This window comes from Cuculus canorus, chromosome 9 (genome assembly GCF_017976375.1).
Source record: "Cuculus canorus isolate bCucCan1 chromosome 9, bCucCan1.pri, whole genome shotgun sequence".
Lineage (NCBI taxonomy): Eukaryota > Metazoa > Chordata > Aves > Cuculiformes > Cuculidae > Cuculus > Cuculus canorus.
The window spans coordinates 4,094,193-4,118,858 of NC_071409.1; the positions used below are offsets into that span (position 1 = coordinate 4,094,193).

The window sequence follows — 24,666 nt, forward strand, 5'->3', positions numbered from 1 at the left end:
GAAGACTTTTGATTTCCACAGCCAGTTCGAGCTCCCCTCGAAAGCCAAAGACAAATGAAAGAGCTTTGCTATCAAAACACAGAACTATTTATTTTTAACACGTTAGTTAAAAACATGATAGCATGCCTCAATGATCTAAAAAAATAAACTGGCTTTCAAAACTAAAACTAAATCAACTTTCTCAACAGATATAATGCTTATAACCAGTATAAAAGCATAATGACACCATTGTACAAATATTAGGCAAATGTAGACAAAAGTATTTTCTCATTCTTCTCTTTCCCAACATTCTTTGCAACTCTACTCTAAAATACAATTACTTTTAGGAAAAGCCTATTTATCAGAAAATGTTTGTTGCAAATTCTAAAAGCCTTACTCTTTCCTCCTTTTTTTTTTTCCTCTTTTTTTTTCTTTTAAAGAAAAACCACACCAGGATAACCACAAGCATATTTCCAAAATAAAATGAAAAAGGTGATTTTCCAGGTTTCAATATGTAACAGCTTTTTAAATTATCCAATACGCTCTCTTGATTCCGTACAAATGTTCCCTTCCTTCAAAGAGACAAAAAAGCGTGTCCTGCCAGATCTGATTGTATGTGGAGAGTGGATCTGATCCCCTGTCACTAAGGTTACTAATCAAATTTCCATCCAATATGCTCATGCAGGATTTCCTGATCAAACACTTAAATCTGCCCCCTCTGCACCCCCATTAGCTAACATGTTTTATATGTAGCGGGGTCATCAAAAGTGTAATTCCCTTAAAGAAACCTAATCCTGCCCTCTTGTCAACCAGCAGATAGCTAATAAAGCTTTCTATCCGACAGTTTTCGAACATCAATAGCATACCAGAAATTAAGATCTTATTTTAATCTCACAACAGATGTTCCAAACAAAGGTATCGCATATGTGCGTTACATGCATTTAAAAGCAGTCAGGTGAAGAAATAAGGAAGTTTCATACCAGATTAGCTTGTATTTTCGCAGGAAAATAGAGTGGGGTTTTGTTTCTGTTTGGGGTGGGTAACCATCCTGCAGAACCCAATGCAGGAAGGTATCTGGACCCCAGTACCATCTCCCCCTTGGAACAGTGGGATGCTCGGAGACAACCTCGAGCCTGCACCCGCACGCTCTCCATGGGGAAAGGCGACATGGATCTGCTCAGTGAGGCGCTCGCCACACGTGCTCATCCGCACACACGCTTCCCTGTTTTCCATGGATCTACACTCCTCTGAATATTCACGAGATGTTTTATCCCTGCCTCTCTCTTCCTCCATAAGAAAGCAAATCAAAAGAAGCAAACTCTCCAATCGATTTCGATGCAAACGAGATTCAGTGCCGCTACCAAAGGGGGTTTTCATTCTCAAAACCATCCTTTTTTTTTCATGATAATAAAGCCAAACATTGAAGACTTGGTTCACGTTTCATTTTTTTTATTAACAGGTTGAGTAAGAATTTTTGCTAAAGAAATACAACTCCTGTGATGCTCCTCTTGGAATCCATGTGTGGCTTTGGAGAGGTTATTTTCCTTTTTCTTTTTTTTTTTTTTTTTTTTTTTTGAGCAATGGTCACAATCAGAGCAGCAGAAGTGGGTCAGGAAATTTAACCTGACTGATCGAACTCTGGGCTGAATCTGTAAGGTCTGCAAGGCCCAGGTTTGTCAGAACTCAGTGGATTATATGCATCTGAGTGGCAAAACAGATTTAAAATGCTGTCCATTTCAGCTTAACATTTGCCCCAGTCACTGCCGAATTTCAATGAATACCAACTCTACTGACTCCGCTTTAGCAGGCAGCAGCTTTGGTATTAAAATGAAATTCTTAGTTGCATTTGCTGTAGTTCATGGGTTTTTTTTTCCTCTGATAAAAGGGTCATTTAACAATTTTTAACCCATAAAGAGAACAAGTGCCGTGTAATCCTCGTCTTTTCAGCTTTGGTTAGTGGCATTTCATGAAGTCTATAAATAACGTTTACAGATCTGAACAATACTTCATATGGAATTCCAGGGGACCTTTTAAAAATATTTTAAGTGTAATGGAATCACTTCAACTACCGTAAATGGTAAGAAAATGTATTTCAGGCATATAAACACTATTTTGAAAAGACGTTTGTTGAGATTCAGATTTTTATTGATTTTAAAAAACTGGATAGTTAAGGAGAAAGAGCATAAAAGGATCGTTTAATTTACCTGACATTTTTCTGTACAATAGCTTTAATGGAAAGTGAGTAGATGGTTTATGCTTTAACTAGAATAAAAATAAATATAATAACATACGGGAACAAATTCAACTACAAAACTGGTTGCAGACAATCTGGGAATAGTAGATGTACGGGCTTTTTAAAATAAAGCATTTGCTTTGCTAAAAATTAATTTTCTTTTTGCAAATGAGTTTTTTTCAGGCTTTTCTCTGATACTATAGAACATACACATTTTTAAACATTGAAATGATAATCTAACACTTGCTAGGTGGTGTAGAAAGACATTTAAATGATCTGCTCAGATTTTAGTTCCAAAAAATTAAGAAAGGATTCAGAAAAACTGGATTCTGGCCACAAACTTTGTAACAAGAAAGAAATGTGGACACTGTAAGTTCTTACTTGTTTGTGTACAAAAATCATTTGTTTATTTGTAAACCTGGAACTTTCAATTGGCATTCTAGCCCAAAATCTTCACTTTTATATGAATTACGCTATAATTTAATATCTAGTATGATTTTAGGGTACTTCTATATTCTCAGCATATTTATTATACTGAGAAGCTTACCAAATCAGCCTCGTCACTGAGAAGGAAAGAACTGAGTAAGTTTCCAAACAGTAATATGAGTCTTAACGAGAGATTTCAAATGAAAACAGTGATGAGTTATGCAAACGCAGCTTATATTGCATCATCCTCCCAAATCTTCTCTAAATTAGCTCTAGGTTGGAGGCTATGCTGAGAGAATGGGTTCTTGTGGAAGTGTGTCAGATTATAAAAAGTTAGAATAAGATCAGTTTCCTGCAAGATCCAAGAGATCATTACATTTTATTGCAACGAGCACAGTTCGTGTGTTCCTTTTTTGGTTGTTTGGGGGGAAGGCAGTTCCATTTTAAAGCTATAGCTCAGAAGAATTACTTTCTGATTTTTTTCAACACAAAACAGTTTCTGATTTTAGTGCCACCATGAGCTACATAACTAGATCTTGTCCAAGTAACAGATACTTTGAGTGCTCACAGAAGGTGGAGTTCTCCAATACAACCGCTGTTAGAGGAACCTCTGAACTGATTCCACTCTCTGTGCAAGGATGTAGAAAGATCCCAGGTAAATTGCAGACACACAACTGAAAGAAAATACAGCGGAGACAAACATCACAGACCTTTGTTATATTTGAAAGAACAAAATGCGACTGCGTTCTTTTTTATACTCTGGTGTAAAACATCCAAAGGTGAGCCCTCAGACTCCACAGTATTTCTTCACTAGTCAACAAAACAGACTATAAAAATCAGCAAAAAATTATTATAAGTCTTTCGCAAAACACAGCCCAAAGCGATGCAGAACAAAAACTCTCACTAGAGGTTTATGGCTGCCAGTTGTGATGTGCTACGGTACTGCGGTGACTGAATTCAGTACCAGGAATGTGGCTGGGGTGTAGCTGATAGATATATAGAGAGTACCAAATTAATATCAGAAATTTTCTATGTATGTATGTTTGGCTTTCATTTATATGTTTATATAGAGGAGTTTCATATGAGAATGATGAATTTTGGTTTATATAAACAGCCGTTTAAAATTATTATGTAATAACAAAGTCATCCTGATGCAATATGGAATAGACAAGTGAATAATAATTCTTTTTAATGATCTTCGTGATAGCGAGCTATGTGCTAGGCTGACACCATCAATGGGAGAAAATGCGAAATTCACCTGTCTAGATAGACTTTACAACTATTTTTCTCATTAGAGCTACTTACCTATTTATTTATTAGTGTTGTTGTAGGCATCGCTTCTGCATGGACAGATTAATTTTCAGTGCTTCTGTGTATTAGCTTAATTTGGGGGACAAGCAAATGAGCAACACATATGAAGAGCCTGCTGAAGTTAGACATGAAGTTGAGTGACAGAAACGGAAAGGCAGAAGCTGAAGCTCAGTCTTTTCAAGCCCAAAGTCTTCACGTGAAAGATCATTGCATTCTACTGTTGTTTACCTCTCTACTAAGCATAGAAGTCCCTTCTTCTCCTTGGGTGGGGTTTGTACTGAGCAGCCCCTTGAACAAACCGGTGTTGGTTCTCGGCAGCGTGTTAACCCTGCGGAGATGAGTACTGTTCCTGAGGCAGACGGTTAGGCAAGAGGGCAGGGAGGAGCATCCACCACCATAAATCAGAGACGTAGAAAGAGTACAAAGAGAGGCACACCATTCAGTAGGCCTTTCCTCAGCTGTCCACCTTGAGCTTTTAAAAAAGATAAACTCTCTGGAACCCTAAGTATTTCATGTACTGGTTATTACTGAGGATGAAACTCAATTCATCCTCTTAAAGACAGAGGAACAAGCCTTTGTTCAGAATGGCCATCTGGTAACATGAAACTCAATCCAACTGTCAGGCTGCTTGAAAAATTGATTCAGAATCTTCTACTACAGTCTAAAATAAAATAAAAGTTGCAGCCTCCACCTTTTCTTGTGGTCTTGCTCTTGTTCCTTATTGGATCTTTCCACATCCAGACACGCACACCTATATCAGAAACCCATCTGCTGGCAGAGAACGTGGCACAGAAAGGAGCAGGAAGGTCAGACCATGGCCTCGTGCATCAGGGGAACTTGGAGCAATAGAATGCAGGGGCTCGGAAAGAAAAGTAAGCACTGAAACAGCACTCACGTGTTTCAGGATTTCTTGCTCTCTTCCCTCGTGCTGTATCTAACACACACACGGCTTTTCCAATCCACTTTTGCCTGTGGTTATTTAGGTTATCTGCTGCACAACCATGCCCCATAGGTGTTACGGAGGCACTGCAGCTGTAGGTGCTCAGAACACTGCACGTGGGTGTTTTGGCTCGTTAAATCTAGGGAGGGAGCGCACCACCATCAGAGTGAAAGGGAACAGGAAGGCACCTTCCAGAATGCTCTCAAAGAATAATATGACCTTGTAGCAGCGTCCGTTAATGAAAGGTACTCTGACCCACCACTGCACAGAGAAGTCAAGCGGAAGCCCAGAGTCTGTGACTTGCCCAAGGTCACCCAGCAGTCAGTGACAGGGCTGGGAACGGGCCAAGGTCTCTCAATTCCCATAAACATGCCTTTAATTTAGCATCAACTGCGACACTGATGTTCAGTAACATCTCTCCCAGAGAACAGTCGGTATCCATGGGCTTCAAACTGTACCGATACCCACAGGTACATTTGGGTAACAAATGTGCTTCAAACACAAATGGAAAAAAAAGCAAAAGGAAAAATGTTAAGATCCCTTGGGAAAGTTGCGAAGACCTTTGTGGCAGAGTTCTATATCCCCAGTTCCAGGCCCAAAGGTAAATATTTCTTGTTTGTCGATTATGTTTTTTGAACTGAAGGCTTCATACCAGAAGTCACGCGCATTTGGTTTAGATAGGAATATTTTGATTTTGAAGAGGGAGGCTTCGGTACTCTCCGTTAATTGTTTAAAAACAGATACACTGGAGAGTCAGTAGAGATTAAAACCAAAGAAAATTCTTATCTAAAGAAAATTTTCTTTATTTTCTACTTGTTTTGTCCACTGAAAATGAGAGGATTTATAACAGCTTTTTCTTTTCTTGCTGGGCTGCACTTTGATCAGAAATAGCTGCCTGGATAATTAATTTTGTACAAAATAAAATTTAAAAAAATTTTAAAATGCCTCCTATTTTATGTATAATGGAAAAGACAATTTTTCCTGTGTATATGGAGCAAGAATTTGAATATATCTCCTTAGACATTTTCCTCAACATTTATAAATTAAAAAACTGCCACAAAACAAATACTGAAAAAATAACCCTAATCCTGGACACTCTAATCAAAGGATAACTTAATTTTTACATAGTGACACTTTGGCTACAGGGAAATAATCATTTATGTTTTGTCAGTTACTGCATTTTCCCCACATTTGTTTTTTTAATGGTTGAAATTAGTGAAATTGGACAAGTTACTCCATAAGCAAGAAGGTAGAAGTCAGTCTAGCTTCAGTTACAAAACACACAACCAAATCTACTTGCTCCGCTTCTATCATAAATACAGTCATGGAGTACTTGTAATAGGCCGTGTTAAAAAGAAATAAAACAGTACAAATACTGTAAAATAGTCTGAAAAAATAATAACATCCATGTTTCTTCTGAATGAGGCTTTTCCTGAAATAAAACCTGCAAATCTGGGCCTTTGGTGCAGCCTATGAACATTCAGAGGAAACTGTAAAAACTCTGATAGAAAATATTAATTTGGAGAAAAAGAAAATTGCAATTAAAAGGAGAAAAAAACCATAGAGAAAGCAGCACGTAGAGGCTTTTATTTTTTTCCTTTTGTAGAGCTTTACTATCCAGGTTGCAAAAACTATAGCAAGATTTTCTTACCACTAGCCTCTCCCCCAGTCCAGCCCAGCAGTTTAACAACAGCTCGGTTATTCCTGATGGAGAGCCCTGATAAAAACCTCAGATGGACCCTTGGGCTCAAAATACATCCCCTGTGCGACTGCCATCATGGTGCCAAACAACGAGAATGGGACCCCAGGCGCTGTTATGGTTAATTGAGCCCACACCTAAAGAAGACATCCCTAGTCTACATCCACTGTTTCAAAAGCATTTTAGAGCTGGGTGACAGCGTGTGCTTCTCATGACACGTTCAAATAGCATCATCTCCATCAAGACCCCCTTGTCAGTGCCACCCTCAGGCATAGCGAAGGCATCTGGAGAGCTGGGCACAAGCAGGTCTTGAGCTCTGATCCCAGCTCTGCCACTGATCAAAGGCACAGCCTTCGGCAGCAAACCTGCTCAGCTTCCCCCCCCTCCTCTTCAAGGACTCCTAGAAGGGAAATTTTGTGTCGCAGTAAACGATGAAGTCATTGCAAAGCATCACAAACACCACTACATACAACCCTTTGAAGATGCGCTTTACGGCTAATGAGAAGTTATACTTTCCTTCTAGAAAAGAGCAGCACCCCAGTATCAGCAGCATTCAAGAAGACCATTTCCATTGGAAAATTGGCCATGAAGCAAGAAACAAGCACCATTTACAAAAGCAAACACCATTTTCTCATGACTGGCAGGAATTGTCTTTTGGAGAAAGATAGATGGACACAATAAAATATCTGTCTCTGAAAAATACATCCAAGCTTGCAAAATCTCTTTGCTGAGAATGGAGGACAGAGACAGCTCAAGCCCTTTGGCGCACACTGCTTAAGGGCTAAGACTCACCTGTGGGCCAGGCAATGCCTGTAGACATTGCACTGGGAAGTGCTGAATGCTGAACTCCTTTGAAAATCTGATTCACCGTGGAGACTTTTATTACCAGAGGCCTTAAATCGCTTCTGATTGACCCAATTTAAAGCATTCATGTAGACTCTTGCATGGATGTTACACGCAGCATTAATATGTTGCATGGTAGAAGGTGCTTTTTGCCAAATACAGGATCATCCTGTCAAAACCTCTCACCCAGCAGTGGCAAAATGGAAATAAATAAACAAGGAGCTGCAGAAAATTAATAATGTATGTGCTGCAGCTTCACTTCCAGTCCAATCTGACCAAGTTCTGGCAGATAGAGTTGAAGTTTAGTTGAAGTTTATTCCAGAAAGCCAGTGTGTGAGAAACAGTAATCCTATCATAGATGCCTAGAGGTTGCAATGATTACATCCATGCTGATGCTGAACTGAAGAGCTTGGTCTAAATTTCAGCATTGTAAATGCCTGGTCTTTTACTTTGAGTTGCACAGTGTTTGATGTTTCTAGGCTGCGAAGGCATGCAATTTGACAAGTCCTATATTCTTTCAGTTAAAGAAAACCGCTTATGCTTACAGCTGTGGGAAAAATCTTAATGGTACAACCCCTAAGCACCCAAGCAATTCAAACACAGAAGTCAGATAGGTACAAAATACTACTTTTTATAATCCCCCAATTGCTAAGTCTCTGATTTTTTTGAGAAGCTGAACTCAGGACTTCTAAATGCTGGGACTCTGCAGTACTGTTACCAAGACTTTCTTTGGTGGTTTAAGTTAAGGCCCTTCTCTGTCTCACAGGTTCTGTCATCAGTTAACTTTCCGAATCATATGCACATCATAGGAAAAACTAATAGATCTCTAAAGATGGACCGAACAACTGTAAAGGCACAAAGAAAAGAGTATTATTAGCATGGAAAAATGACGCATTGCCTTGCCTAAAGAAATAAAATGGGGTCAAAACTTGACTATAGTGAGATTAGAGTGTAAGTTTACTCTTAAGGATCCTGCAATTTCAATTAATTTTGCTTCCCTCATAGAATCAGAAAAGTAAGAGGAAAACACATTTTGGGACTTGTCCTTCATAAATCAGCTGCTCACAAGCTACACTTGCATCCTTCAGCAACACGACAGAAGTTCACAGGAGGGCTTCAATTAAAGGAGCAGAATCCTTGAACAAGGATGGCAATCTCAATATATCCACGAGGTTTTGCATCTCATAAGGCTAAAGCAGACGGTGTGACCTCTTTCCTAATGTGGCAGCTGTGGTTCTGTTAAGCTACGTAACGTCCAAGTAAATGCTGTAAAGGCTGACATGCTGCAAATGTGACGTTAGGGCCAAGTGCAAGCTACAAGTGTTGCTGAGATGCTGTGGAATAAGGGATGCCACACAAGGTTTTTCTGAAGTGAATGCACCTACACTAAGAGATTTTTTAATTATTATTTCTGTCGTGGATGCTTAGCAGGAACTTAGCTAAACAATCATTCAAAAGGGTGAGTATTGTCACCAGTGCAGTACAGTAACTGCACCAGCTGAGAAAAGCCGCACTCAATCAACACAGTACTCAGCCTCCCAGGATTATTATTTTGTTTCCTTCGATTCAGACTGTAGTCAAGCTCATACACAACAAAGTCCAGCGGCCTCTCTGCTGCTCCCATTTCACAGGCAGGGAGGTCCTTTCAATCTCTTGTAGGAGCTGAGTGCCAAGGGAGGGGTCAGCCATTTGCTCAAGTGTTTGGCTCCATCATCACCCACTGCTTCTTGCTTGCTGAAAAGGAATCATAGGGAAGGAGGGCGGGGGAATAAGAACCGATCGGAAAAGGAAGGAAGAGGAGAAACAGGAGAATGATCATTGAGCAGTTTTAGCAGGGAAATTTTTCAGGGGAGGGAACACCTGATAGATACGATTCTCTGAAACAAGTCATATGAGGGTGTTTTTAGCTGTGTTTATAGTCAAGGAGAGAAAAGAAGAAGATGAAAAGCTGTCTGCTAATTCTGGTTCCTATTATGCAGAGCCTGCATACCTTCTCCAGTGAACAGACATGGGGCCAAAACTCTGGAATGCTTAATATTAAAGTCCTAATGAAGACAACTTGATCCCTCTGCCTTGTGAGAGGTTGGAGCCCTTTCCAAGACTGCTCTGAAAATCCTCAAGTATTGATGTACAACATAAAAGTAATAATTGCAGACGGCAGCATTTTCAACTGACAAATTATCCTGTTCAAGTCTGGTAAATGCATGTTGTCACTTCTAATACAGATTACAACAACTTCTTTTTAACAACTATGAAATCTCTTTATTTTTAGGTATAGCCATAAAGAAACATCACAAATGTTTTCCATGCACCTGTATTAAATTTTACATTTACTGACTTTTATTTTGCATGTGACGCTTTGTTATTATTATGGTCGCTCACTGCCTACTCTTTCTTTTTGAAATAAGCACCACACTAAATCTGACCCTCAAAGACAATTTGCACATGCCATGAAAATGCAAAACTGCTTATTATTGATTAATCACAAACTTAATACCGTAAGTTTCTGCCTGAAAACCTTCATGCAGCTCAACATACTCAGAGATCAGAAAAAAAACATCTGAAAAAAGAGAATATGGAAGAGAGGCATGCATACAGGTAAATATGCCTCCCCACAAACAGAAGGGAAACACAGGTGATATTCAAAACCCACTGTCTGTTAGAAAGGCTCAGATTCATAATTCAGCAGAAAAGACCAAAGTGGGTACCTTTTATGGCTCCCCACAACAGTATGCGATCAACTTTATTGTCTCAGTGCCATCTCAAAGCTTTTTAAAGAGCATTTATCTGTTCATGGACATTATAGGTAACAGTCTGTAAAAGCACTAGGTTACTGAAAGGCTTATTGATTTTGACATCAAGAAAGTCTCATCACTCGAGATATATTCCTAATTCCTTAACAGTAACATGTTTTGTAAAATGCCAGAGCTGAAACTGCTGAGCACACCACGCTACTTCATCTGCTCAATAGATCTGGAAACATTGCACACCGTATTGACCCCCAAGGTCTCATGCACGTTCTCACCCACCCCTAACTACTCTGGTTACGGTTTATACTTTAAGCCCTCTGGGACCAGGGTCATCTTCTGCTCTGTTAGTAGAACGTTCTACTCACGGTGGTCCTGATCGTGAATACTCGGATCATAAAACCAGTTAGCATTTATTGTAATAAACAAGAGGTTTTCCATTGACTTCAGCAAAGCCTGTCTCTCTGACTCTCTTCAGCCTCTCTCAGTGCTTCTGCCTCAACTCCCCACTGGTTAATTCTCCACGCATCCCTCCCCACAGATTTTTCAGAATAAGAATATGCAAATGAGAACAGCTTTGACTCAGTCGTCTCAGATTTCCTGGCCTCCTTTATTGTGGCAGCCTGTATTTATATTTTTTTTCTGGGGAGTGTAAAGCTGCAAAACCTCATTGCAGAAATATGGTAATAAAAACAAATAATGTGGCAATTGAGATAGCAATTTTGGCAACGGTATCTCCTGCCCTGTTAAGTGCAGAATTAAGCCATTTGTGCTGCAAGTAGGACAAGCTTTCAAACCGGGAGATGGCACAGAACCAAAATTCTTTTTTCCTGCTTGACAAATTGTTTGCTTATGTAGGCATAAGATATTATGCTAGAAGCTCTTTAATGGTGATGTTGAACAACCTTCTGCTGTTCATCAAAGGCTGTGCTAGGCTGCATTCCACACTGGTAAGAAAGCATTTTAATGTGCCATCTAGTAGAAAGAATATGAATATTTCAGGTTCTTTAAGCTTTGATCTCAAAGAAGGATTTATCTACAAAGAAGGCCACTGTATTTTGGAGGTCCTCTGGGTAATAAACAGGTATATTCAAACATACTAACCTGCACTTCCACTGCCAGCTTGTGAAGTTGTTCGCTCGTGGATGACAGTATCCAGATTCTCCAATAATCTCTTCCCATACTATTTTCAGTTAAGGTTTGCATATAATCTAGGAATGTCCTAGTAGAAACCAACGTTAACAAATGAAACTATAGATCTCTTCTCCATCTAGCAGATACTTACACTTATTTCAGCCCTTAAAGGCCTGATGAAAGTCATAGTCACTGCATTTGCGCTATTCATTTTTCAGTGAGGCAGTCAATACTTATAACATTGTTGAATTAGCATTCAGATCAGTCAAACATAACAACAAGGGGTGTTTACACAAATGGATATATCAAATGACCTACTACCTGCATTTCTAGTACCAGAAAATTCATAGAATTTCACTTAGAAAATTTAAGATAAAACGCTTTCTTTCCCTGAATTTACGCTTATATATCTCATTGCACCTACTACAGAATCACTTCTGGGATTAAAATTAAGCACACACACCACTAGAAGCTATTGATCTGTTTAGTAAATTGTTGATATATGCTTACTTTGGGATGGAATTCTACACTGCGCAGTTCAGAAGAAGAACAGGATGAAAAGGGTGCTTCTGTCCTCTGTTTGCTCAGTTTAATTAGCAAACAATAAGTTTAATTAGCGAACAATAACTTTAATTGTATAACACTTAACGTATGACAGATATGCTTAACATTTTTTGTAATTATTAAACCAAATTCTGCTATAAAAACTTAGATTTGTATCATTATTGAAAGTAACCTCAGTGAGTGCAGAGCTTGATTAAAAATACATGGCTACCATTTCAACAGTCACTCAAATAATCAGCTGAGAACTCATTGTGTGTAGCACAAGTCACACTTATGAAGACACTCTGAGTCTTCAGACCACTTGTGGTTGTCTGTGTGGATGGAAAGTGACTTTAACTCTTGGTTCCCAACAGAGCTGAGAAATGGAGCTCAGTAAGATCTCACTGTTGAGAAGCAGCTGCTTGTGTTTGGCTGAATCAAAGTTTGTGATTGAAATCTAAGTAGTTTATTTGGAAAGTGATCTTTAGAAAAGGGCAAACTTTTAAGAGGGTTTAGTAAATAGCAAAATTAACACTATCTGATCAGAGATAGTATGAGAATGTAAACTTTCGCTTGTTTGCAATATAGAAGGAACAGGAGGCCTAAGGAGAAAAGAGTCAAAACTCCTTTCTGGAAATCCCACATTAACATCATACGCTGTGGATGAGGAAAGACTCCCCCATGAAGACGGGGAAGTTGAAGTGTACACGGGCTTCATTAAGTCAGCAAAAAAGATTACAAAAGAATTATTTTCTCACTTTAAAAGGACATTAAAAATCTCACACCAATGCCTGCTGGCAGGAAACTGCAAATCTGGAAAAGCACATACTTTCCTAGTTTTCTCAAGCCAAGAAGTAGCAGTGTATTTCCTAATAGAGCCCCTACACAACACAAGTGTCATTATGGGATACCTCTAAAAAAGTTTTTTGACTCCAATAAACATGGAAGTGACAATCTACTGTATGGCAGCAGAACGGTGCCTTAGGTATTCTCTTACACGTAGACATCATATAATCTGCGGAGAACATCAAAATGGAATTCTCTGCACACTGTTATGAAATGTGAGAATAGCAATAGTGAAGTGTTACATTTTTGTTGTGCAGTGGTTAAGTGCAAAGTTACAAAACAAAACGCTACAGTTCCTACTATCGCGTGTCTGTGTCTGAGCTGGCAGTTTCCATAAGGTTTCTTGCCTGGAGTTTGTGACAAACCATGCCTCCGGTGCCATCTTAGGCACAAATATGACTATCTTTATTAAACTGTTTTCATTGCTTCCTCCCACATTGTTGGAAAACTTACGGACTCATGGACGCAGAGTAATGAAAGGTCTTGAAGTTCAGTTATATGTTTTTTAACACTTTTGATGTCAACGTAGTCTTATCATCATACCTGCATCCCTGTGTGGCATTCGTTGCTGGATTAGGGAGCGCTCTAGATCCATACGCTCTATATTCATACACTGAGATAAGTTTCTTTGTCAGAAATGCAAGTTTTTTTTCCCAGTTTCCTGGGAAATTACCCTTCCTCCATAAATATCCCAAGCTTATTCCTCAGAAAGAAAATGCCTGGAAACAAAGCAAGTACAAGCAGGCATTTTGAGCATTTTGAGGCCACAATCCCTCTCAGCCCGAGGCTGACATGTGAAACAGGTGAATTGCTCTGCCTCTTTCTCTCCACTGAATGTAAGGAGAACACAGGCCTAAAGGAAGCGCAACTGACTGGCTCAGACACACACATCCTCACTTCCTACGTTCAAACACAGATGAGATGAATGGAGTTCACACAGGCTCCAATTCTACCTTTCTCTGAGACAGCTGACTCTGCAGTGAGAGGTATCTGGAGCTCAGCAAGTGCTTACAGCACGCAGAGAGACGGACTGGAAAGCAACCTGCAGTGAACATTTACACATTTTCATAAACCAAGCTGTTTGGGATTCCCTAAACCTTACACTGGATCTAAAACACCTCTCCTGGCTCAGGCAGAGGCAATGGGACATCCTGTATGTTGCTGTGAACTCTGAGATAACAACTTGCTAAGTGCTAGAGGTCCTCCTCCCTGAAGGATTTACGATCAGATTCAGTCCTGCTGAAATTTTGGGGAGCTTTTGCATTAATTGCCATAGGATCTTTTGGGGGGCACCAGCAAAACCATCCAACATGTTTCAAAACCATTTCTGTGCTTTTTGTGTACTAACATGTACAACTTAAAAATAAATAAATCTATGGCTGTAAGAGCTTTAAGTGATTGAAAAATCCATGCCCTCTGCTGTCCTTCCAGTCTTATACCCGTTCACATCAGGAAGAGCTCAGGTTTAGAAATAAGACCTATAATATAATTTCAAAAAGAAATCTGGAGCGAATGGCTCCCCATGCCAAAGGAGCCTGTGTGGCCTCTGCTCGTCAGGGTAGGTACTGTGGATACGAACAGGCAGCCCAAAGCGTTTTTGAATCACACATTCACATGTGAATGCATTTTAAAATTATACACTAAAAAAAAGCCACTCAGAACAGTTCTCTTTCACAATAAAAATAATTCTGCACACAAGGGGGAAAAAGTATTCATGACCAATTTTATTGCTAATTGTTAAGCATCCAGCTGTTCATATTTATTGCCTTTGTTTAAGATACACTTAACTGTGCATTTTACTAATGAGTGGGTGGGTTAGATTAAACAAACATATTTTTTTAATGTCTTGTCACTGGTCACCACTGATGTTTCTTTTTTCAGACCTGCATCTATTACCTTCCACTACCAAGTCTCCACAGAAAAAGGAAACTTCCTTAGAATTCAAAAAGTTTCTTTTATTTACTACTTATTCTACATGGCAAGAAGAGAAGATTTCTGCTCCCCAAGTAAGTCAATCTGAGTTGTACGTTCCAGGTCATGAGGCAATCGTGGCTGAGCTAAGAGGAAGTTAATAGCAGTGTTGTGTTTGGTGTGTCTCCAAGCGTGCTTTCACAGTTGTGATAGCTGACAGAGAGATGGTCACTTGATGCAAGACAAACCCCACTTATCCCTGCAGTTACTTGGCCAGATTTTTCACACTGTCTCCAGTAATAACCAAACACATAAATGAATCCCATTACTGAACAGTGAGCCTTGATTAAACACTTGTATTTAGTATCTCCATTCTCCAACAGAAAGCGCATCATTATTGTACTGTACTGGTGTGTGTATGACAATGTCTCACACTACGCGCCAAGAAATTTCACAGCCGGTCTCCCAAGCGCTCTATCCCCTTCAAGCTGCTCTATCAAATGCACTGATTTCAGTAAAATAGGGTGGACTTTGAATCAGATACATAGTGGGATCCAAAAGCTTTGTTATAGTACCTGAAAGAGACGCAAGGCAACACTCCAAGCTTTGTTTCCAGAGCCTCTCTTATTAGGACAAAATCTCTTACTGGAATGAATCATTACATATGGTTGCCTTTACTGTTTCTACTGATCCTCTTTCCCATGCACTCACTGACCTCTGTGACTTTCTGAACAAATGTAATAGTGGAGCTATCCAAAGATATCCTTGGAAACTTGCAATCTAGTGACACGAGAGGGATATGTTTCCAAATATTGAGACAGTTATTCCCAAGGATATTTCCAATGGCAGGCCTGGCAAGTATGGAAGCTGCTATAGTCTTATTTTATGCTAAAAAATGTCCAAGAAGTGAAGGAACTGGTGCCAAAAATAAGCCTTGAAATACTAAAGGATGACAGAGCTAATCTTAAGTTTTTAACCTGGTGAAAAACCAGCTGAGATTCTACTGCTCAGTGTGGCAGCAAGTTGTGTTGATCAGGAAAATCTGAAAACACACCTGAAAGACTTTTCAATGTCCACTTAAGTACAGACTCTTGGTCACTAACAGAGCTAAGGCTGACTTTCACAACCTCAGAATCTCTCATTTTCTGCATAAATCTAAATTCAGAAAAACTTAATTTTAACTGATAAATATGCACTCAGTGCAAACCATTTTTGCTCTTCTAAGTCTCTAAATTTGCCTCAAATTGACATAATTAACACGTGGAGAGGTGAAGGGAAACTGATGCACATATCAGCGATGTGATTTCTCATGATGTCAAAGGGAACCAGTGGCCAAGTGCTCAAACCCATCAGTGATCCACGTTATCACTATCAGCATAGAAAAAATAACCAGATCGTAATTCAAAATGATTTATTATGGAAAGTTACTTTTCAATGTTAACATCAGTGGACTTGCATGACTTTTAACACCAACAGGGCAAAAGATGTCAAACAAACTTGCAAAATGTTGCAAGTTTATTAATGTGCACTGAAAAGTGACACAGTCCATGACATCTAATCTGATTTTTCAGGCAGCTGCAAAAAAACAACAACCCAACCCTTGCAATGACTCCCTGCATTTGTCTCCGAGTTCCTGTCCCGTGGAATAGCACATTGGAGCCAGGAATATTAAATTGGAGCCTAGGAACATGTCAAAAAGGCTCGAGTTTTTGAGCAAGCATATTTCTGTAATTTGCAAGAACAGGAAGCAGATGAATCACTTTCTGAACAGAACCAAAGCTGATTTCCTAGATTTCCATTTCTAAGAAAACCAACTTGTGTGCAGTGCAGTCTAGGATCTCCTGGACTGTCCGAGTGGCAGTTATCCTTCCCGGGTGTTCATCATTGAGCCAATACATCTGTGGTTTTGTCCCAGAGTTACTTGCATAAAAAGGAATTTGTGATGGGGAAATTGTTCACAATTAGAAAACACTGTACAACTCTGAACAACGAAGGTATTATTTCATTTGGTGACCAAAGAAAATTGACCACACAGTGCACCCCAAATGCCTTCTCCAGAAACTAGTTGACAAAAAAGTCTGCGTTTGGATACAGCATTCCCCTTGAATATATTTTAAACTGCTTTATTGTAGATGAGAGACCTCACACATTGTCTGAATTGAAGATGCTCAGGACACAAACCTCTTTATATTAATTCTATTGCCACGATTGTTTAAATGATTACTGTTTGCAGTTTACTGGCGGTGAGACTTAGCAATATCATGAACCTGTGCTGATCCCCGGGGCTTACTCAGACCTGAAGGTTCCCAGGCCCATTCATAAACTGCAGTCAAAGGAAGCAATAGATGCTTCCGGTAATAGATGAGGGCATTTTACTAGAAGATGTTTACACTCAAACACTTCAGACAAAATTGCTTTGAGGTAGAAGCTTTTAATTGACTTCAGTCATTGCCACATTGAGTGTTAGTTTTCTTATTTTGACATCAGAAGATCATTTGAAGGCCTTGAGGGAGAAGCAGCGGAAAGGATGGAAGCAATACACAGCCCAAATCTGACTGCTGGGCTACCAGTTGGTCAACATAGAACTCAATGAGCTTTATGCACATCTTCTTTCAGCTTGTACAAAGCCATGGAAAGACTGGGGTTTGGGGGCAGCCTTGTGTATCATCCCAAGTTATTACTGATTCAGGAATGCTTTAATTGTTCCATACCTAAACTTGGAAAGGTTCTCTGTTTTTAAGGTAGGCAAGTGCAACTTCCTGAAAACGCAGTCTTTAGGCAAATAGAGGTCAAACATCAAGGCGTGAACAGATGAGAATCAGCATTTGTTTCAGGAAACACAAGCCTCTGTGATCTTTGCAGAAAGGATTTCTGCATTTGCTAGTATAACTTCTTTCACACGCAGATGCTGCAAAATCATAGAATCATAGAATGGTTTGGGTTGGAAGGTACCTTGAAGATCATGTAGTTCCAACCCCCCATGATTGGCAGTGACACCTCCCACTGGATCAGGCTGCCCATGGCCCCATCCAACCTGGCCTGAAACACTTCTTCATTCTCGGAGAAGTTCAAAGGCAGAGTCACAACAGCTTCTTCTGTTCAGTTCTTCCCTAGAAGCCCCTTATGTGTTTAACTGCTTCACTCCACCACAACACTGGCTTTGCATTTCTCTATAGAAAATCCTAGTCTGCCTTAAGACTCAAGTGGAAATGGGAGCACCTATTATTTTCCATGGGGCTTCCCAAAATATTAAAGTAATGATAAAAACACAAAAGACCTGCTGTTTGTTTATTTATTCCACCTACAAAATATACAAGGATGAACACTGGCCACAAGCACTACAATATGAACAGTCTGAAGTACTTTGCACTTAAGATAAACTGACCCAAGATACTTGAGAGTTCGACAAGGTGTTTTCCAAGAGTCATCTCAACATGTCAGCGAGACATGGCTTTCCCTTTCTAATCAAAGGTTTTAGGACCTTCCATTTCTCATGTAAAAGAAATAGTAAACACATCAGCTTTAGCCAGTGCCTGACTTACGTATCTAAGTTCACACCACCACTTTTTTTTTCATGTGACTGAGCATGCGTGGAACTTGGGTCACGCTTAAATAGCTATTCAGACTGAATCAGTGCTCTAGGCTTTACATAAATAGAGCATAACACGAGTACTCCACACAAATGACTCCACACAAATAACAACTAGAAAGGAGAAATTTCATTAAAAAAAAAGGAAAAAAAAATGATCACTGATTGATGCCTGCAGTTCAGGAAAACATGATATTTAAGGAATATCTAATATGAAGTGTATTTTTAGTAATTTGACGTACATACTTTGGTCTAATAAGCAAACACTTGAATGGGAAAGCTACCCTTCCTCTAAAAATCAGAAAATTGTAACTACCTTGCAGAGGTTTATGAAAATAGGAAACTGTTTTGACTCTGTTTCACAAGAAAAGAATTCATTGCATGAAGCTGTCAGTCACTAACATCGAGACACTCAATTTTCCTACAAAAAAAAATGCACAAATGGCTTTCATTATATTTAGCTGCAGCTTTAAGAAAATTTAATCAACTTAAACTGTTTAGTCTTTTTCCTGATGAAAATCATAAAGCCAAATTCACATTTAAACCTGTTTAAACTGAAGCGCCTGTCAGCACCTCTGTTTATATTAAATCTATAGGCATGAAATGCACTAAAATAGGAGTAATGATATAATGTCTTAAGTGTACAAGGTTAACATAGACCCCAGACAGAAAAGCAGGACAGACAGGCTGAACATTGTAAATTAATTTTCAATGTATTATATTTATAGCTGTCATCTTTTCTAAATAGTTGGTCTTGTAGGTTTTACCCATTTTATTTATCCGCCTGTCTCTCTTAGTCAATGCCTATCCATTAACATTAGTATTTCGGCAGAAAATTGCTACCTCCAGATTGGTGCACTGGATATCAAGTTCTCCTCGTACTGGCTTTCAGGAACAACAGTAAGTTACAGGGAATGGTAGACCTGAGAGATCCCAGCCCCTGTGCCTGTGGGGTGCTGCTCCCACTGGAATCTGTGGATAAATGAACTTAGAAAAATGGGTACATCATGAAGTAGCACATGATGAGAAAGAAACTACCTTAAAAACTCACCTGAGACTTGGATTTGCTTCCATATCGCATATTTTAGTAAAATAACACAAGCTTAAAAAACAAACCTCAGAAAAACCCCAAAACTGTACCTTCCCCAGCTTCTACTGTTAATATCAGGGTGCTTTTTCTGGGCATTACAATCACATCTTTCAGTTCTTGACTCCGTGCCTCAAATCATACAGAAAGCAGCAAATCTTTCAGATATAACGGCTCTGCCAAATGGGTCGCAGGATTAATACAATTTCTCCTGGTGTGTCTATAGCACAATGCTGCTGCTTGGCACTTGCTGAGAACTGGGTTTAACATAGCTTAAATTATGCAACCAAAAGCACTATTTGTCCTTGAAAAATGAGGACAGCACCATGGAAATAAATTGGCCAACTTTCAACACATCCAGCTTTCATAGCGACTTCACAAAACGTTTTTTTGAAAGACCGGGAACCCATTTTTATATTTACAAGATTACAGCAATACTTTCTGGAATTTGTAGCACTGAATGCTACTAAAGCTAAATAAGCTTGTGATAAATAAGACTGCTGATGATTTAGATCAGTAGAGGTTCCTTGAAACCACCTTAAAATAAACAAAAGGGAAAACTCCAGGTTAGTCTGGAACTGCAACCATGCTGTACAGATTATAACTATGTAAACAGCTCATCGCTCATACAAGTTGAGGGGTTCTGACATAGGACTTGAGGAACGGCCCAATTAGAATCATAGAATGATTTAGGTTGGAAGGGACCTTAAAGTTCATTCCAATCTAAACCCCCTGCCATGGGCAGGGACACCTCCCACTGGCTCAGGCTGCCCAAGGCCCATCCAACCTGGCCTGGAACATCTCCAGGGATGGGGCAGCCACAGCTTCCCTGGGCAACCTGGGCCAGGGCCTCACCACTCTCATGGTTAAGAAATTCCTCCTTACTTCTTGTCTAAATCTGCCCCTCTGATTTATACCCATTGCACCTCATCCTATCACTCCAAGCCTTTGTGAACAGTCCCTCCCCAGCTTTCTTGTAGCCCCTTCAGGTACTGGAAGGTCTCCTTGGAACCTTTTCTTCTCCAGGCCAAACAACCCCAACCCTCTCAGCCTGTCCTTGTATGGGAGGTGCTCCAGCCCTCGGATCATCTTTGTAGCCCTCCTCCAACCCGTTCCAACAGCTCCATCTCCTTCTTACACTGAGGATTTCATAAAAGATAGAAAACTTCTAATGCATTTAAAAAAAAATTATCACTTGGCATTCTTCATGGAGTTCTTTAATTTATCAAAAAGCACTGAGAAAATATTGGAAATTAGCTTTTATGTTTTTAGGCATCTTCTTATTGAGAACTGTTGCAGCAACTGCCATTTTCTGCTTATGCTTATCTGCTTGTTATCGTCCTTAGGGCACTGTTCCCTCACCAGCTATACATAATGAGAAGGCAAAACATCAAGATTAATGAGATTGTCACACAGTCAGTTTGTGGGAGTAAGAGATGCAACCAGTCAATCTACCTCCTTTCCAAATCAGTCTAGCACTAGTCACCGTGTGTTTGCTCTAGTCTGATGCCTGGATTAGTATGAATAGGGTTTTGCACTTTTTATTATGCAGAAGATAAAATACATTGGCTGTGGGTAAAAGGGCCTCTGAAGCTGATAATATAAAGGAACAATTCAGAGACATTGCTTCTGTTATCCTAATTGTGTTTTCAGGTACACAACTGGAAGGTGGACTTTGAACTCCATACAGTGATACTTACTGAGTATCATGGATATTATGCTAATTAGTGAGGCTTACGTTTAAGTGATTTATTTCCCATAACACTGAAATTACAGGAATTCTTTTGAAACTCTTCCTAGTATAGTCCTTTAGGGCAACACTTAACAGTACATTTAATAATTTCAAAACGTGCACTAAAGGTAGGTGGGAAACTGTCTTTTGCCATATAATCATGCTTGAGACTTCAGAAATTCTTCCCATGCGAAACTGGGACAGAAGTTTGAGTGATTCTAGGTAGATTTTAAATAATTTTAATTGAATCATTAGCTATCACAGCTATTTCATAGTAAAAAGAATGTTATTTGGTTTAAGAAATGCCAAAATAGGCTATTGCAAAGTGGTTTTTTTATCAAAAAGGAAATGCGCTTGCAAGGGAAAATAAATTTTGTATTGGTGATTTTTTATTTTAAAAAAAGTCAAATCACTTGACCAGTTCTGCATATCAAAACTACTCTCAAACAAAATCTCTGTAAGCCTGCAAATTTTCAGTTTGTTATTTCAGACAGATGTGTGTGTAGGAAGACACTAGTGAACATGCCAATTTTGGTCTGAACATGGAAATGCACCCAGATGTCAAACATACGAGCCTCTTCATGAATTAAAAGCAAAATTAACTGTTGCTTTGTGGATGCACAATGTCCATTATCGGTGTCTGGGAAGCTATGTTATTTGTAATGAAGATTATAATACCTTTCATGTAAGATACCCTGAGCTTAAAGCGAAACTCCCCTGGCTTTACTTTTTGTTAAAATGCCTCCCATAAACTTGTGACTGCAAATCAAAAGTCAGATTTCTGAGGCTATATGAACTAAGAGCGCTCAAAGAATAAGTCCCAAAGAATCTTAAGAGTTCTGCATGTATTTATTTCTCTAAGCTCTTATGCTTGTTCACAAATGAGCCATCATGATTGGAGCTAACAAAAACATCACTCTGCATTCTCTGGGTAACCTCCGTTAGGGCTTGTTAACATCTCAAATGAAGTAGAGGTAAATTACACATCTGACTAACACATTAAAATACGACAAGCTTAAACACACAGCTAACCGCTAAAGGCTTTATTACTACTATATTCTGTCACTAACCTCACAGCTATTGCAGCAGTCATCACACACTCACTTGATCGATAGCATTATTACTCTGATGGCATTCTCTGTTACATTCTTCAGCTTTTTCCTCCAAGGATTTCTTTTTTGGCATAATATTAGGAATGGGATTTGTCTCCTAGCCCGTGGTACCTTCTCATCTCTTGTGAGAGCACATTCTCTGGATAATTCCCATTTTCTTACAGAGCTTGCCAATCTGACCTCTAATGGGGTTAAACTTTTACATTGGTCTTCCAGCAATGAATTTAGTGCATATTAGATTCCCTTCTTAATGGTACCAGATGTGATTCTTCAGTGAAATGCTCTTGAAACAAAGTATACCACATCTTCCATGTTCCTTCCCATTTTTCTCTTTCCTTAGCTCCTGTGAATCTTGGATTATTCCCCTGCATCCTTCAGTGTCTATCACCTTAGTGGACCAGGTCCTCAACCAACATAAAACACAGGGTATCTCCATGGCAGTCACTGGAATATAGCAGTGATTTACACCCATGTCCCCATCTTTACAGTTCAATCTATGTGAAACTTTATCTCGGCAAAGTTACGGTGAAGAGAGAGAAAGATGAAGCAGAACCTCATAATACTGATTACGTGACACAGCCTCAATAATCAGTAATCGGCCACAGTTTGTGAAGCAATTTCACAAACTTGTAAAGCATCGGCAATTTCAATGAAGAGCTTTAGGAGAGTAAAAAGGCACAATAGCGAGGAAGCTGTTTTTTTCCTTTTGAACCCACTGCCTATTTACAAAAGAAATAAATATGACACACACTCTACTAACTCAAACAGCACGCCTTCCACCCTCTGTCACTTATTTGCAATACAGTTCTCAAGTCTGTTTTCTTCTCCCTTGACTTCAATAAACAGAAAGGGGGAAAAAGATAGCAAAGCAGTTAGGCTTTCTGGAAGAGATGAGGAGGCGAGCCCATGCCACATCAGTGGGATCAAAACTCCAAAGAGGAAGGCTGCGTCCCTTTTTACCTACATTATCAGTCACTATTTCATTCCTTTTAGATTCACATGGAACTTTGGCCTATGTTTTATGCTGTGAATCTGACCTGTCCCAGCTGCAATTTCGTTATCTGCATTCAATTTTTGCCTTTTTTTTTTCTTTTTAAAAAAAATACAGTCTAATCTTTACTTGCATTTTAATTGCTTGGAAATGCCAAGTTGTTTTGGTTCAGTCAAACCACAGAGGCGACATTTATCACATTTGTTACACTGTGAACCAGCTCAGTTCTCACCAGAAAGAACTGTTATTCCCGTCAATGACATCTTGTTCTGAAAACAAGGCTACTGATTTGGCTAAAGGAAATAAAACAGCCTTTCCCACTCTGAGATAGCTACAAGACTCTCATCTCAACTGTGAAACACAGGGGAGGTGCCACAGAACCAAGGATATTGTAGTCTTAGAGGGCCATTTACTGATACAGAGGCTAAATCACAGGGAAAGAAGTGCTGTTTTTCCTTCATTCCTTGTGGATCAAAAATTCAAAGCATTTCTTCTTTTAAAAAGAAGAGTTACTATAAAATGTTAATTAGGTTTAACATGACCACTCTTTAAAATGCATTAATTACTGGTGTGGTAAGAAGATTTAATTTCATTTCATGTGTTGGCCAAACTAAGCAAAGATGAGAGAGATATTGATATTTTTGAGGACACAAAATAACTCAGTTCTCTGATCCCACTGTATTGCCTGTTTTTGGTCAATGACACCGTGAACCACCAACAGCTCGTCTTGCTGCTTAGACAGCACATTCGGGCAAAGAAGCAGGTTCATAGGTCTTCATCTTAGAGAAAGTCAGCAAAGCTAATGAATAAAATATCTGGATTGCTTCTATAAACTTTGAAGAGTTTAGTCCAGTTTGTTCTCACCTTCAAAAAACGAAAGTCCACCTGTGGAAGTACACCAACTATCTGATGATCCTTACAGGTCCCTTCGAACTTGAGATACTCTATGGTTCTGTATGTGAAGGGCTAAAGTAGGATTTGCTCTGGATCAGTTGTGGTCTGCCTGAAGGAATGTAGGCCAAAATCAAGCAATTTTTAAAATCCAGGACTCTGATTAATGTAATGATATACAAAGACTGTGTCAGTCAGTGAAGAACCATATCCATCTCTAAAAATGGCTTCTGTTGAGCAGCAGTGAACAACAGTTTAAAGAAAACAGCTAAGGAACATCATAAAGAGTAATGTTGGAGAGGGATTAAAGGAAGGTAGCATGTGATTATCCCAGCTGGAACTCAGCCCTGACGAGCATTTCAAACTGTTTTTCCTTTTTCAAGAATAATTACTGTAAAAACACCCAACCGAGACTGTCAAAACAGATGTCAATATTCCATTCAAAATATCTTTCTTAAAAGGGAATGTGTAACCCACAACATCAGAAGTCACAGAGTCTTTATGTTTCTGTTAGCAGTTTGTCAACTGCAAGAAATAAAGATCCAGATGCCTAGAAAGGTGAGGCTAAAGTCAGATGAGGATTCAATAGTAATTTTTTAAATCATAATAAAGCGTCTTTATTCCTAAACACAATTCTTTGACATCATTCATG

The 24,666-nt window shown here is 39.2% G+C and overlaps 1 long non-coding RNA gene across 1 annotated transcript in view; it reads right to left on the bottom strand.

Annotated features, from left to right (window-relative positions):
• Positions 1–1,675: 1,675 nt before the first annotated feature.
• The window catches only part of LOC128853038 (uncharacterized), a 54,703-nt gene continuing 31,712 nt past the window's right edge, over positions 1,676–24,666 (bottom strand). The window contains exon 4 of the long non-coding RNA XR_008451258.1: positions 1,676–3,312. This is a non-coding gene — a long non-coding RNA (uncharacterized LOC128853038). The remainder of the gene's footprint in view (positions 3,313–24,666) is intronic.